The 16,059-nt window shown below is 36.7% G+C and overlaps 1 protein-coding gene across 3 annotated transcripts in view; it reads right to left on the minus strand.

Moving 5' to 3' along the window:
• The window catches only part of PIK3CB (phosphatidylinositol-4,5-bisphosphate 3-kinase catalytic subunit beta), an 83,778-nt gene that overhangs the window by 67,035 nt on the left and 684 nt on the right, over positions 1 to 16,059 (minus strand). The window lies entirely within an intron of this gene.

Here is a 16,059-nt window from a genome sequence, read left to right on the forward strand (position 1 = left end):
AAAAAAAGTTACAGGTAGTCCTCGAGTTATGACCACAATTGAGCCCAAAAATTATGTTGCTAAATGCAACATTTGTTAAGTGAGTTTTGCCTCATTTTATGATCTTCCTTGCTATGGTTGTTAAGTGAATCGGGATTCCTCATTGACTTTGTCAGAAGGTCACAAAAGCTGATCACATGATTCCAGGACATTGCAACGGTCATAAATATGAACTAGTTGCCGAGAATCTGAATTTTGATCACATGATCTTGACCATTTTGTAATGGTCATAAGTCACTTTTTTCAGTGCCGTTGTAACTTTGAATGGTTACTAAATGAACGGTTGTAAACTGAGGATTACCTGTATTATGTTTTAAGGTTAGCTCAAGATTGACTCAGCCTTCCATCCTTCCAAGGTGGGTAAAATAAGGAGCCAGATTGTTGGGGGCAATATGCTGACTCTGTAAACCGCTTAGAGAGGGCTGTAAAGCACTAAAAAGCGGTATATAAGTCTAAGTGCCATTGCCTCTAGCTATTTATCAAAACCCCTGCGTTATGGATCTGGCAGGCTATACATCTGAAAATGGATGTCAATCACTAATCTAAAAACTGTGTCTGTAACTTTAAAAATGTGAACAACTGCAAGATTCAAGTGCTGTGCTTCTCCAGTGGTACTTCTTTAATTCTTTCATCCATCTACTGTTGCCTGAAAGATCAGAAGTAGAACATAGAATATACCAAGAGATGCAGGCCTTGTTCCTTCTCTTAGAACATATTAATATAACCATTGTATCTTGGCAAAGCCTTCACAATCCTAGGAAGGAATTGTAATTTGCCTTAATGGATTAAAGGCAATTACGACCCGTCCAACTAATCTCTTACTAGGTCAATATGGGTCATATACATACAAAATAACAGAGGTTAGCACTTTCTACTGGCTACCAATCATAGAACAAACTTATACAGGAAGAAAAGCTATGTTTCTACTCTTTTAGGGGCAGTGAATTTTTAAGAATTTGTACATGCATTGCTAGTTCTGCTGTAATTCTATAATGCTCTGGGTTTACTGCATTATCAGCAAGCCTAATATTAAGAATGGTAAACAGTGAATAATATATAAAAGCTATTTTGTGCCATTATTATTTTGTATTGTATTTGCCAATAGTAATCACTCAGTTTTGCTTACATCTAGATTATTGTATAGATCAAATAGGTTGTTTAGTCAAAAGAAACCTCATGGAAGCAACCTAACAACAGTAGTTTACTGATTAACTAAAGTGCTGCAGAAAATAGTGTGGAATTCTACTTTCAATTGCAACTATTAAAATAAGTAACATTTTAACTCTTCTGAATCACAGTTTCAACACAAGGGCTATGAGTGAGAACAGTCAATAATGCCTTGCAAATATTGTATTCTTTTATTTTAATTTGGAATTTTTTGTTGCTATTGCATTCTCTATTACAATGTACTTGCATGCTTGCAGTGCATAATTATGCTTGGTTTAGTATTGATATATTTTTCTCTGTATAAGCTAATATACAGCAAACATATTCCAAGTACGAAGAAAGAATCACCTCTACATTTATAAATGTGTTTTGTTTTATTACCTGATACCCTCTCAAAGGCAAAACAGAAATGTAAGTAAAGCCTCAATTGACTATGTTATTGTGACAATTGCTCTGAGGGATAACATGCAAATTTTGCTATAATCTAACAATGTACTTCCGATACCATTCGTGGGGCCAAAAAGCTGATAAAATTCCCTTCAGATTAATGTAGTGAAGCCTTTACATAGTTTTTGCTGTAATCCAGTAGAATAACCTCATAGACAATAGCTCTGCCAAATAATAAGCAATGTAGTCTCTATTCTTCCTTACAAAACAATACCATGAAAATAAATCTAATAGGCAAATGGGAAATGGACAGCTAAACATCAAAAGCTGTATCACTGGTTTCTACCACATGTTTTATTAATGTTTAATGCAGCTTATGAAACAACTCAATTCCTAATTAAAATTAGAATCTGAAATGAAAACTGCAAGAATCTTAAACTATGTAATTAAAATATCTTAAGAGATATATTTAATAAGGACATAAAAATGTAATCTAGATATTCTTAAACTCTACCTCTTTTAACCTTTAAAAGAGCAAAATGGTGCATCATAGGGCAACAATTTTTGACTCTATGTTCTTCATATGGGCTAACTAACAGAACGTATAAAATTCAGAATGCATTATGTTAGGGATAACATTGTTTACCCTAACTGGTTTGGGTAAAAATAATAAATATGGTATCATGGTTTGTTAGTTAAAGTGTGTGTAACTTTAACTGCAAGAATGTAATTAAGGGTGTGGTTGTAAAAGCACTATATAAGAAGCGTATTATTATCGCTCTCTCTGGCTTACTGATCCCTGATACTTGATGGATTGATGACTGTGTTCTTGCTGGAAAGGGGAGAGAACAAGGAGTGTTTATTTTTCTCAACGGAGAGAAAATAAAGATTGGACTGATTTATTGTAAGTGAACTGACATTGGCTACTCAACACGGATTTTGCAAATAGAGTATTCCCGACAAGACTTGACTGAAATTGATATATGACTAATGGACTGTTTATTTGACTATGCTATAATTCTTAAATGGAATAAACTATATTTTTGATAGCACAAGCGTATCTATATTTTTACTGCGTGTTAACTAGAAAACTTATCTCACACATTTACCTATCTTCCTATCTGACTTCGCTGCACGTTCTGTTTAGTTTGTTTTCCTTAACACCCGTTGGGGAATCCAGGCTTAACACATGGTGCTGTGGACCTGAAATCTGGCAGATTTTATAAAATATTTTATGACATAAAATTGTCATAAAACATTTTATGACATAATTAGATACTGTACAATCCCTTGGGTCATCCTTTCAGATATATTTTCTTACCAGATTCCCCAATGCCTTCAACAGTGACAGAGCTTCTAACATACTATCTTCACTGAAAAAGCTAGATACATTCAGAGATGTTTCTGTCTTGAAAATAGCCCATATAACACAAACACCAGCACAGGAAATGTTTTTGACATTTTGAATTGCATCAAAAAATTATTTAAAATGGTATATAAGTTAACATATGTAAAGATATAGCAATAAAAACGAAAGGCTAAATTACAAAATAATAAGCAGAAATACAAATACATTAGATATAATTTTTGATTTATCTACCATTACTGGTGATCAGTTGTAACCACCACAGATGACAATATTAAGTATTATAGAGGATACTTAGAAAAGTAATATAAAAACCTAAGATTGATATGTGTGAACTAGCAGCCTGGTAAATCAAGAGATCAGAGAGTGCTCTGAAACAGTTCCACAGAACAAGTACTGAAGGACAACATATATAACACATGCAATTTACATAGAGTCACAGATATTTGGAATATCGGATCTTTATTTATCTAGAGCCGCTAAAGAGAGAACATTATAATATGCTGAAGTTTGGGGACTTGTAGCTCCATACTACATTATTTGCCATAAGTGTTGCAGGCAGGATAAAAATCTAACAACCATTTCTGGCTAGTTAGATTAGAAGCCCTATTTAAATGAGCTTGGCACTAGTTGATGATCTTAACTCACAGTTCAGCAAAAAATTATTACTGTTAATCACATTTTCAGAATGTAAAAAGTTTAAAATTATTTGCAAGAACATTCATGCAGCCTTAATTTCCTGATGTTTTGCTTCAGTTAACATTTTGAAATAGTCTGTGGGTAACCTAATTTCTTTAGTTCCCCATTCCTTTCCTGCATGAGTTAAAACATGCATTTAAGTAAGATACTAACAGATTTGGAATAGTTTTAACTTCTTTTTAATGTTGAGAATCAAATGGTCATTCAAATATATTAATGTGTTGGTCAAACACATGTAGCAATTCATATAAATAGCCAGATAATTTGCAAAGAGTTCATATGGTGAAGAAAAATACCCATTTCTGCTTCTTCTTCAGATTTCTGGTTATATGTGTGTATGTATATAAACAGGCATTGAAAGACATATATAGATATATCCTGAGTGTGTTCTTGAATTATTTTAGACACATATTCATAATTAAGGCAGAAGAAAATCATCTTACTCTACAGATGCAGTATGGATTTACTTCAAGATACTTGAAAGCAAAAGAAAGATTGCCCTGTTATGCTGTTCAACCTATTTTTTAAACATTGCATTTGAATGTTTCAGTGCTTAGTATTTACTGTATTTTCATACATAACCTTCCAAACATTCAATTTTGTTTATAATTTAAATAGAAATCCCCTCCCCCAACCCAACACCAATGAAGTATCATGTATCTAACAGACCTAACCATTACCAGGCTTGAATATTCTTGTTAAAACGATCACTATTCCACTCCAATTTTTATTGGGAGAGGAAACCACAGCCAAGAAAACCACACAATCATCCAAGGCATATATGTAAAAGTTATATAAACTTGTTAGGGCAAAGTATCTTGTTTACTTGTGATACAGTATCTTTTGTTTCCCAATAATGACTCCTTATCGTACACCACTCTAAAAATCACTTAGTGGATGCTGAAATACTTCCACACTGGCTACCTTCACCATCTGCTGCAGACAGCAGTCAACAAAGCAGCCAACCTGAAAGAATTTAAGGGTACATTCAAGGGCACTTCAGGGTGAGCGGCCTCATAAAGTGCCTTGGGATTACCCACATAAAAGCCATTGATGCTAGAATATCTCAGAACACACTGGAGGTATTAGGAGAAGACTGAGCTAAGCTTTCTGAAACAGCAACTCCTCCTAAATCAGTTCATCACTTCATGTTGTCTGTTCCACTTCAGTGAAACAAAACAGCTGACCTCCAATAATCTAAATTGCTTTGCTAAAGCAAAAACCACTCATTTCAGAAAAGTTTAGAGTGTACAGAGTAAGAAATTGTAGGACAGATTCTCTTGCTGCATCTCTCTCCAGAACAGTCATGGAAACTGGGTACTGCTTTCTAGAAATGTCTATCTCACAATACCCACATAATATGTGTGAAATATTTAACTGAGAAAAGTTGAGCCTTAGGTATAAAACATGTTCTAATGTCTATGGGGAAAATCCTTAGCAAAAACAATGAAATTATAGAAATATTGAAATGTTTTATTTTATCATGAAGTGACAGTATATTCATTGCACATACCCTCTGACAGAACCTGAAGAGATATGTAGAGATTGTGGGATCTCTTTCCATGTCCATAGATGATTGACAAATTCACATTTCTTACAACCTGCTTCTGAAAGCTATTGTTTTAAGTCATGATTATTGAAATCTATAAAGGAAAAAACAAAACTAGAGCAAAGATGTACCTTGTAACTGAATAACATGAGTTTGATCCAGCCCTAACAATTACTATAAAATGTTTTCTTAGAGCAACACATTTTGGTTAGCTGCTCTTTTCCTATTAATTGGGATAATCAATGCTTGATTAGTACACTAAACCTTTTAATTGGAATACATTACTTTTTAACATTGCTTCTGTTTGAAAGATAATATGAAAAGAATTACCAGGGAATCTAAAAACTGAAGGAAAAGTTGTAAGTTTGCTTTACTAGTTTGCTGGGTAAAACATAACAAGGAAATTCACTTATTTGGGAACAATTTAGGAAATAAATCAAATATACACACTAGTCTTGGCTTAACAGCTTTAGTTAGGACTGAATTTCCATTGTTAAGTGAAGCAGTTATTAGGCAAAACGTCACATGACTTCATCACTTAGCAACAGGAGATCCACATAGTCCCATTTGCCATCATTAGGCAAGGACCTCACACTTCTCCTGACCTGCCATGCTCGTCTCCTTTCAACTGCCATCACCTACCTATATCCCATTTCTGTCCTTTGGGCCACCCTGTACCCTGCCATGCCTCTCCTTACTATCCTTACTAGACTGCTGATGAGGCGTGCCTGGCTGAGGCAGCTGCTTGGCCCTCACAAAAAGCCAGTGGCTGATTTAACTGGGTGTGCCTCAGCAATGTGAGGAAGAAGACAGCAAAGGCCAGCTTGGGGTAACAGAGGTAGGTGGTGTCAGAGTGTAGAGTGTCCAAAAGGGCAGGGATGAGGAAGGGAGGAAACAGTTTCAATATACTTCTCAAGCAGGCCTGCACAATATGCAGTCTACCCACATTAAGAACTTGATAAATCCACCACGTTACCATAGGGAATCTGCTGATACTGACATCCCCCAAAATAAGCTGCTGAATGCCTCCAATGACTCTAGGTCAGGGATGTCAAACTCCTGGCCTGTAGGCCAAATGCGTCACAAGCTGGCCATGCCCACGCCCAGTTTAACGAAGGGAAAGAAAGTCCCAATACGTCACATGATGCTGCCGTGACATGAGTTTGACACTTCTGATACCTGTACACACCTGCACACTGATACCTGCACATTGATACCTGTAATTCCACTGTTGCTCCCACATAACCACTGAACAGCTGATCAGCGTATCAACTCTTCCCTTGTGGCCCACAACTATAAATTTATCAAATGGGGCCCTTTCCCTCTACAAGTTGTTTGCAAGCCATTTGAACTCCTTGAGTATCCCTTGAACTTCTAGTGATTCAACCTCTTTCCTGAATACTTTTCTGCTTTCTTATTGTTTGCCTTAATGTTTTTACCAATAATGTTTCAACTGTTTGCATCATTATTCTTGCTGTGATAGTGATGGTGGTAATGATGATAATTATGAAGATGAATTACTTTCATCTTAGGTTTAAAAAAAAAAGAGCTATACAATGTCCAAAAATCAATCTTTGATGGTAGGGACCTGGTCAGTCACTAAAACCACCAAGGGAAGTCCTACTGTGTTAATTGTGCCAATCATTTTGCAGCTTACAGGTGGGACATCCTAAGGGGTGGCACCTGCATTCTAGAATGATTAACTCTGAAGCTACAACCACTTTATCAGGGGGCCTGCTGAAGACTTCTCTTCCATTTTTTTTTCTCTCTGTATGAACCCTGGATGAATTATTTAGGTTCATTATATTTTCATCCATCTTTTAAAATAATATCTTTTATATTGTGTCTATTCATTTTTATGCAATTTCATAAATTTCAATTATTTGAACAGCTTCAAGTATAGGAATAGCAATATAAAAACAAAATAGCATTGATGTTTACTCAGATAACTATCATTAACTGAAAATATGTTAACTCTTATCATCAAGAATATGGTATTATTGTTGTGCAACACTTCTGATTTAATCTCCAAAGATGATTCAGGGTGTAAATGTTAATAACTGACTAAAACCCCTTAAAGGGACAGCTACTTTAAGCAGCAATGGTCTTCAAACATTTTAGCAAAGGGTTCTCTGCCTGGTTGCTGAGTGGGCGTGGCCTAGTCGGCCTCCAGCACCTTGGTGGGTGGGGGCATTTTTGTCCTCCCTGGGCTCCGGATGCTTTCTTCGAGCGCCTGGGAGGGCAAAAAATGCCTCCCCGAGCACCAGAAGCCAGAAACAGGCCTATTTCTGGCCTTCCTGAACTTCCGGGAGGCCCGATTTTTACCTTCCCCGAGCCTCCGTGCATGCCCTGCACTTACCTGCATCCAAAATGGACCGCTTGGGAACTTCTGGGAGGGTGAAGGCAGACAGGAGTGGGATTTGGGGGTTCTCCAAACTGCACAGAATCTTAACTAGGAGTTCTCCCGAACCCCTGAGAACCCCCAGCAGCCCACCCCTGACTTTAAAGAGATGTAGAGTAGTCCTATATTTAGGAAGCTGAATATAAAGTACTGCATATAGCCCTAACATCTATCTATATTGGAATGATTAGCTGATATTTAATACCATTTTCCCCATTTCTGTGCAAATAGATATTATTTTTATAAATGGTATTGTATTGCTTGGAAACCCCAATTAGTAGTTTTCCCGTATAATCAATTGGCTGGTAGAAAGAAATAATTGTAAATTATTTTTTGTTATCATTAATTGTAAAAAAAAAAAAAAGCAACTGGGTTCCCATAAATTAACAAATTATTCCAATCACAAAAACTATCAACTGAGAGCGATTGCTGAGAAGAAAAGGGTAATATGTACTGGTAGTCCTCATTTAATGACAACTGAGTCTTGAATTTTTATCGAAAGTCAGGGCAATATCAAGTGGGTCATTATATGACCTGATCTGATTTTAAAATAAAGTGAGTCGCTGCAATTATTAAGCAAACCACATGGTTAAATCAATCTGGCACACTCAATGGCCATTTTTTGTCTGTTTCCAGAAAATGGCAAATAATGTTGCAAATTGTGGTCACATGACCACATGAAACTAACCTGAAATTATACTGAAGGAATTCCTATCCTTAATTTCTTTGACTTATCAGATATGAGTGCAATTGCTATTCCCTAATTAACTATAGCAACTAAGTATTACTGTTGCTATTGCTGCTGTTCAGTAGATTCCTGTTTGAACACTACAGTACAATCACCTCCTAAAAGTTCTTTAAATAAAATTGCACACTTACAGAAAACCTGAATACTTCATTTAGGTCCACTGTCATATTTACTCAAAGTATTTTGAATGTTTTTTTATAAACATAGTTAATTAATACATTGCCTAAAAAAAGAACAATGTAAAAATAATAAATGCAAATATAACTTCTAAAAATCCCTATGGTGAAACAGTGATTCCAAATTTACAAATGTTTACATGTCATCATTTTTATAGTAGTCTGGTTCAGACAATAATGATTTACCCAGCCAACAAAGCACATTGCACTTATATCCTTCCTCATCCGTTTTCTAAAAAACAAACAAACAAAAAAAACACTTTTAAGGTTTTACTAAAAACAGTTTCCAATTACTTAGAATTGGCATAAAGCCTGGTTAAAGCAAATATGCTTAGTCATAAAGACTTGAGGCAAACCATTCTGCTTATGATTTAAATTGAACTTAAGTGCATTATCCAATATAATGCAGATTACGTCTGGCTGAAATACTATAAATTAGGCATCTTAACCATAAACCTGGGATATGATTTTTTTTTTGCATGGGTGCTGAAGGCTATAGTAAGTACAACATGTTGGAGCCTGCACTGCAATAGAGGATGGAAACATATAAAAGCTTTTAAAAGTACAGGAAGATAAATATTGTTACTGTTAATGTAATCATCAATGTAATATAACAATGTAATTATTTGTAACTTTTAACAGAGACATTTATAGTAATTCCCATTCCCATTTTAAAATAAAGAACAAAAAATGCCTATTGTTTAATACACAATATACATATGTGTGAATGCTTCCCCCATATACTGTGGCAGCACAATAAGGCAGAAAAGTTTATTGTTAATTTGGTACTTTGTTGAACAAAAGAATCTAAAGACATGAAGAAGTCTGACTGAATGAACTTTTATTACAAATAAACCTAAAATAAGGCAATTAGCTAGCAGATAGTGATAACTGTTACTTGATTTGATTTTCTCCCTCCAACTTTCACTAATCTTCTTTCTCTTATTTTTACAGGAATTAATACATAGGTCTAGGTCTCTATTTTTCTATATAACAGAATTGTATTTTCAAATATTTGTATTGTATGTTTAAGGCAGATTTTTCCATTTGTCTCTTTCTCTCCCCGAATCCATCTGTTCAACGCTTTAGAACTAAAGACAAAAATTCAGACCTAGAAATTCAGAATTAGGACTTCCAGTATCAGTCAGATCTGTATATGACACTATCTAAATTTGGTGAGGGCTATGGTCGTGGATCAGAATCTGAGCTTAATATAACATATGACTTGTGTTTGTTTGTTTCCTAGCATCAACATCTAAATAACTCCATTATTTGTTTGTAGGGCCATAATGAATCACTAAGCAACTAGTATAGTTGTACTGGAGCTATTACACACTTTTGAAGATATTAGACAGTTACTAATTATGGGGAGGCCACTGGCTTTTTTAAGTCACAATGTAAATAGAAAGACAGAATTGAGAGGATTGCAGTTCTCTACACTTGAATTCTTTCAGCTATAATGTGTAGTGACTATATAAAAAAGTATCTAAATTCACAAGCTTGCACTAAAACATAATATAATTGGTTTGGATTGAGGGCACTATATTAATGGAAGTCAATGAATAAAACATGTTTTTAGGGCAGGAGACTATGGCATATGGATTTGTTGCAGTTTACTGGTTGCAGTTTAGCATGAACAAGATATCATTGTCTGTCCCCATCCCACCCCCAATTTTCTGGCTTACATTTTTGTGCTTAACTAAGCCTCTTACTGATCTACAGAGGAATTATGCAAAAACTAGAGGAAAAATGAGAAACTGCCATAGCTATAATTTCTTTGCTTATGTACAAAAGTTTTAGGTTGGATAAAACAAACTATAGCTTAATATTTTATTTGAATAGGATTATTATACAGTATAAGATAATAATAATCTCTTCCATGTGTGCAGCATTTGGCCCAAACATTTGTACAATAACATAGCACTGTATGAATAATGTTAGCTGTGAAATCATGTCCAACCCACCGTGACCCCATGGACAACGTTCCTCCAGGCCTTCCTGTCCTCTACCATCTTCTGGAGTCCATTTAAGCTCACACCTACTGCTTCAATGACTCCATCCAGCCACCTCATTCTCTGTCATCCCCTTCTTCTTTTGCCCTCAATCTTTCCCAGCATTAGGCTCTTCTCCAGTAAGTCCTTCCTTCTCATTAGGTGACCAAAGTATTTGAGTTTCATCTTCAGGATCTGAAGACTACTTCTAAAGAGTAGTCAAGATTGATCTCCTCTAGGACTGACCAGTTTAATTGGCTTGCAGTCTAAGAGACTCGCAGGAGTCTTCTCCAGCACCATAGTTCAAATACCTAATTTATTATTTTATTCCATTTCAAGGACCATCCAATCATCAAGTAGATAATATAACCATGGATAAAACCATTGATGTACAGATTTGTGAACGCTCACCTCCTATCCAGTGGTGAGATTCTACCAGTTTCCCTACTGGTCCGGTGAGTGCGCACTTCGCGCGTGCATGCAGCTTTTCAAACACCAGCTGCGCCAATCAGCTGAGAAGATAAAGAACAGAAAAGCGCAGGGGCAGGTGGGAGGGCCGATCCTGCGCTTTTGTCTTCTTCCTCCTCTCAACTGATCATCGGAGGTTTGTTTTTGCTACCGGTTCAGTTGAACCGGGCTGAACCGGTAGCATTTCACCACTGCTCGTACCCCAATCTTCTTTTTATTAAGGAGAGTGACTGGTGGCTGTTTTTTGCTCCAGGAAATTGTAGTCATTTAAAAGCAGGGGTCCTCAACCACCGGGCTGCGGACCGGTACTGGGCCGTGGAGCACTCTCTACCGGGCCGCAAAGAATTTTTTTTTAAAAAAAATGGCAGCTTTCTTCACCTTCGGTGAATGCTGCTGGGATCGGGGATCAAGGACACAAATGAAAGAAGGGGAGGGAGGAAGCAACCGAAGCCTGTCCTTCTCTCTGGGTCAGCTCTCAGTCGCTCTCTCGCTCCTCCACCAGCACAGGAAGAAACTGCTTCAAAGAAGCAGGGGGCTTTCCTGTCGCCGCAGCTTCCCTGAAGCGCCCGTTTCTCCCCACCCCACCCCGTCCGCCCGCCCGCCCGCCCGCAGTGCTCCGTTCTGCCTGCCTGCCTGCCTTCGTTAATGGTTGAATCGGAACAGCTTCAGCTGAGTAAAAGAGGCGAATAGTTATTATTCTCAGCCGAAGCTGCTCCCAAACAACCAGAAACTAAGGCAGGCAGGCAGCGGCAGAACGGGACACTGTGGATTGAAGCGCTCGCGTGTGGCGGGCGGGGTGGAGTGGGGGTGAAAGCGGGCGCCGGAATAGCTGTGGCGACAGGAAAGCCCCCGCTCTTTGAAGCAGTTTCTTCCTTGGATGGTGGAGCAGCGAGAAGCCTCCTTTCTTCTCCCCCCGCCGCCGCCCCGGTCCTTGAAAAAATTTTCTGCTTGAAACCGGTCCCTGGTACAAAAAAGGTTGGGGACCACTGATTTAAAGGACAAATGAAGCCAGCAGAATTTACCAACTGCTTTAACTTTCCATGAATTAAAACTGCAGGGACAATACTTATAGCAAGTCATGTTACTGTTGCAGAATAAAGCTCAGCAGCTATTACAGAGGTATACAATCAAGATCACAATCCCAAATATTAAGTTATTTTAATACTGAAAAAAACTTACTTCATATGCGATACTCCAACATGCAGATTTACAATGCAATATCATCTAAGCATAGTTTTCTTACTATTTTCACACTAAGTAATGGATACCATGCTCAGATTTCTTATATTTTTGTTGCTACTGATAATTTGTAGGTTGGAAGAATAAAACATGCATGTGAAAATGGGGCAGGGCTACAAATTTATTGGATAACAAGGTTTAAAAGCCCAGGAAATATTTTAGTATGCTAATACAACTGAGGGAGAAGGTAGGTGAATATGTGCACCTTCATTTAGAATCTTGTATGCTTTCCATTGCTTTCTAGTCCCAGTGGTTCTAGCATTTCCTGGAAAGTCCCTACAGGATTTAACAATGTGGTTTCTTTTCTTGGAACTCAGTAACCCTTCTTTCGCTGCTTCAGGGATTTATCATTTTAACATTTTAGTACTATTACTTATTACTTTGTTTTACCATGATTATTATAACCTTTTCAATTAATTCAACCACACTTTGGGACTATTTAGAAGAATGAGCAGTTTCTAAAGAATAAGTAACAAAGGTTATATAATAAGTTACCTAACAGGTAATAAAGAAAAGGCACTGTTATAAACTTCTGGTTTGGTTCAATGTAGCTCAACAAAAAAAAGTGTATCTTCTACCTGGAAATGGGGAATGACCGGAATGAAGTTCCGGATTGGTAGAAAAAACATTTTAAGCTTAAATGCTTAAGACCAGAAGAATACTATAGGGTATTGGCAAAATATTAATAGTATTACAGAATCCTTGTATGTTATTTTTCAGAAATCCTTAAGTACTGGTAAAGTACCAGTTGCTCCTATTTTGGACAAATTGAAATGTGAAGATCCAGCAAACTACCATTCAGTATGACACTTATATTTAGGACGACTCGATAATGGATCATAGAGAACATTGCACAAACCTTTTAAAACAATACAATAATCAGAAGTTAGCATGCATTTATCAAGACATGCTAGCTCTTTCCATAGACCTTTAGGCCAGGATAAGCAGAGTTCTCAATTTGAAGACTTATGGTATATTTCAAATCCAGCCACTATTTTATTGTTTAGGACAGGGGTCCCCAACCCTCGGTCCATGGACTCGCACCATTCTCTGGCATGCCAGAAACCAGGCCACGGAAACAAGTGAGTTCCCATCTGCGGGATGAAGGTATGCCCCCTCTGGTCCATGGAAAAACCTCTCTCCATGTAACCAGTCCCTGGTGCCCAAAAGGTCGGTGGGGGGGCACTGGTTTAGGACATTTTAATGGTAACTGTTGTCTTTTACATTGCTTGGTCATTTTTTTTTCTCCTTTCCTTGCTTCTATACCACTTAGAATCAGGGTGTCTTAATTGGGCAGTCATATAAATGCTTCGAATAAAATACATTTTGACTGTATCAAAGTATATTACAGCAGATGGCACTCTGGTTAGCAAGCTTGAGGGCTGCATGGTATGAAAATTCATACTTGAAGTGCTCACTAGTGGTACATCGTCAAATTGAATAAGGATGTTAAGTGGAATGCTACAAGAATCAGTTCTCCGTTTTACAGGTTTTTTTTTATTGTGTGGCTTGAATAATATGACAGGTGTATCAAATTTGCTGATGACACAAATATTCTAGATGCATTACTCTTCAAAATGATTTTGAGCAGTTAGAGAAATAAGCTGAAACTAATATGCTGACTAAAATTTAACTGTACCTTTATTCTTTCTAGAAACAAACCAAATGCATAATTACTAGATGAGGATACTGACTTGGAAATGGTACTTGGGATAGTATTTCATTGTCTATTCACTATAAGGCACTGTGTGATAGGTCTACACAAAAAGGCAAATATAATTCTAAGCTGTATCAACAGAAGCACAATTCTAAATCACAGAAATAATTTTATTTTTCTCTTAATAAAGCAGTTTGACAGTGAAATTAATTACCAAGAGAAGAGCCTGGCTTTCACAATTTACATCAATTTCCCACAAAAACAGATCAGCGTGGTCAGGGAAGACTATCTAAATCACAGGTGTTAAAATTGTGGCATCATGTTTCACAACGTTTTTCTCATTTGCGGAATTGGGGTGGGCGTGGCCTGCACATGATGCATCTGGCCAACAGGCTGCCAGTTTGACCTAAATAGTTAAATGTGAAAATTCCCAATTCACATAATGCTTGAATAGGCTTACAAAATCAAGTTAATAAAAGCGAGGTTTTCTGGATCTGCACAAACATCCCTGAATTTTCAACCAAGACTGGAATGCATATCTGAAAACCTATCATTATTCTTTATGACAATTATCTCCTATCTTCCAGGCATCATAGCTGGTATTATTAAAACTACTGTATATCAATTTGTCTCTAATTATGCCCATGAAGAGCTTGTCAAGCCTTAAAATGCATTTTTTTCTAGTAGATTCAAGGTAAAGCTAATATTGTAATTGCATTTCAGTACTTGCAATGTAATCATGTTTTAGTAAGTGGTTTTCCTTAAACCAGAGTAAGCAACCTGAAATCTACAACCAAAATGAAAACATGCCCCTGCAAACAATCAGCCTAGACTACCTACAAAAGTCATCTATAGTATTTTTCATCAGATCGCCATCTTCGAAGAGGAAGAAAAGAAAATAAATTGGCTGGCAGAAAGAGAAAGAAAAATACTTTCAACTTAGACTCTGGTCTATCACTGCCAACAAACATCTCTTTGCAAAATTACCCTCAATGAATTCATACCGGCATTCAAGTAAGTTACCTACTTTGTATTAATTAAAATACCACTCCAAAATTGCACAAATGCATAAATATACTATAAGAAAGTTGTCAACAATCATCAAAAAACTATTTTAATGAAGCAATATACATAACCGCAAGGCTTGTATTTCAATGAAATCTCAAATTCAGTGAGCATTTGCAACCTGAGAAAAATGGCTAATTTACTCAAGGCTCTGATATTATAATGAGAAGCATCACAATGAGCTCTTAAGATTTGGAAAGAGAGAACATAATTGACTCAAGCAACTTCCCCTTCCTCATTTAAGAATCTCAAAGGATTACCCAGAAAGATACCAACTGTCAACAGGAAGGGCCAGGCTGGGGTCAATTGTACAGTTGACAGCAATAATTTTTATCTTAATTAAATAATATTGTTAAATAGCCTCATCTAATTTCCAAAAAGATTAGTGAGAATTTGCCAATTGTTATGCAACACCCAGATTTTTAGATTATATTTTTGTGTATTTTTTATTACAGAACTATTGTTGCCTCTTCCTGGAAAAAGAAAAACTGGAAACAGCTGGAGAATAGCTTTTTGTAAGAAGAGTGCTAAACATAACACGAAAGCTATTTTAAAATCACATACAATAGCACTCAGATGTGAAATATCCTCTCACATATTATCTGAATAAAAACCATAGTTACTAATCATTAAATCATTGTAATCATTAAAATGGAAGCAGTTGACTCTCACCTTCCAGGGTTATGGCGCAATAAGGAAGATTAGCATTCTACAGAACATGGCATGCCCAAAAACTGATAACATCTTTTTTCACAAAGCCCAAGGTTTTTTTAACATTAGTAGGTTTGTGAAACATGCCACAGCTCCATTTCTAACCTACTTGTTCATCCCAACTGATTGCGAGGTGACTAAACTTCACATGACCGCTTGAAAAAGAGGGCAGCAGCCGTCTGCCTCTGTGCTTACTACTCTTGCGATTTTTTTAATGAAGACGTCTTTGTCTTCCTACTACTGTTCTACTATGCTCGCAATGAAGAAAAAAAAAAAAAAAAAAGCAATGCTCTTTACGAGGAAGTTATTATTTGGGGAAGAGAAAAAGGAGAGCAGGAATATATACACCCACGTACACACACCTCCGATGGCGCCATAATCTTTTTGAGCTCAATG

The sequence above is a fragment of the Notechis scutatus genome, chromosome 4 (genome assembly GCF_049901735.1).
Source record: "Notechis scutatus isolate UNSWTSFEM ecotype Mainland chromosome 4, rNotScu1.2, whole genome shotgun sequence".
Lineage (NCBI taxonomy): Eukaryota > Metazoa > Chordata > Lepidosauria > Squamata > Elapidae > Notechis > Notechis scutatus.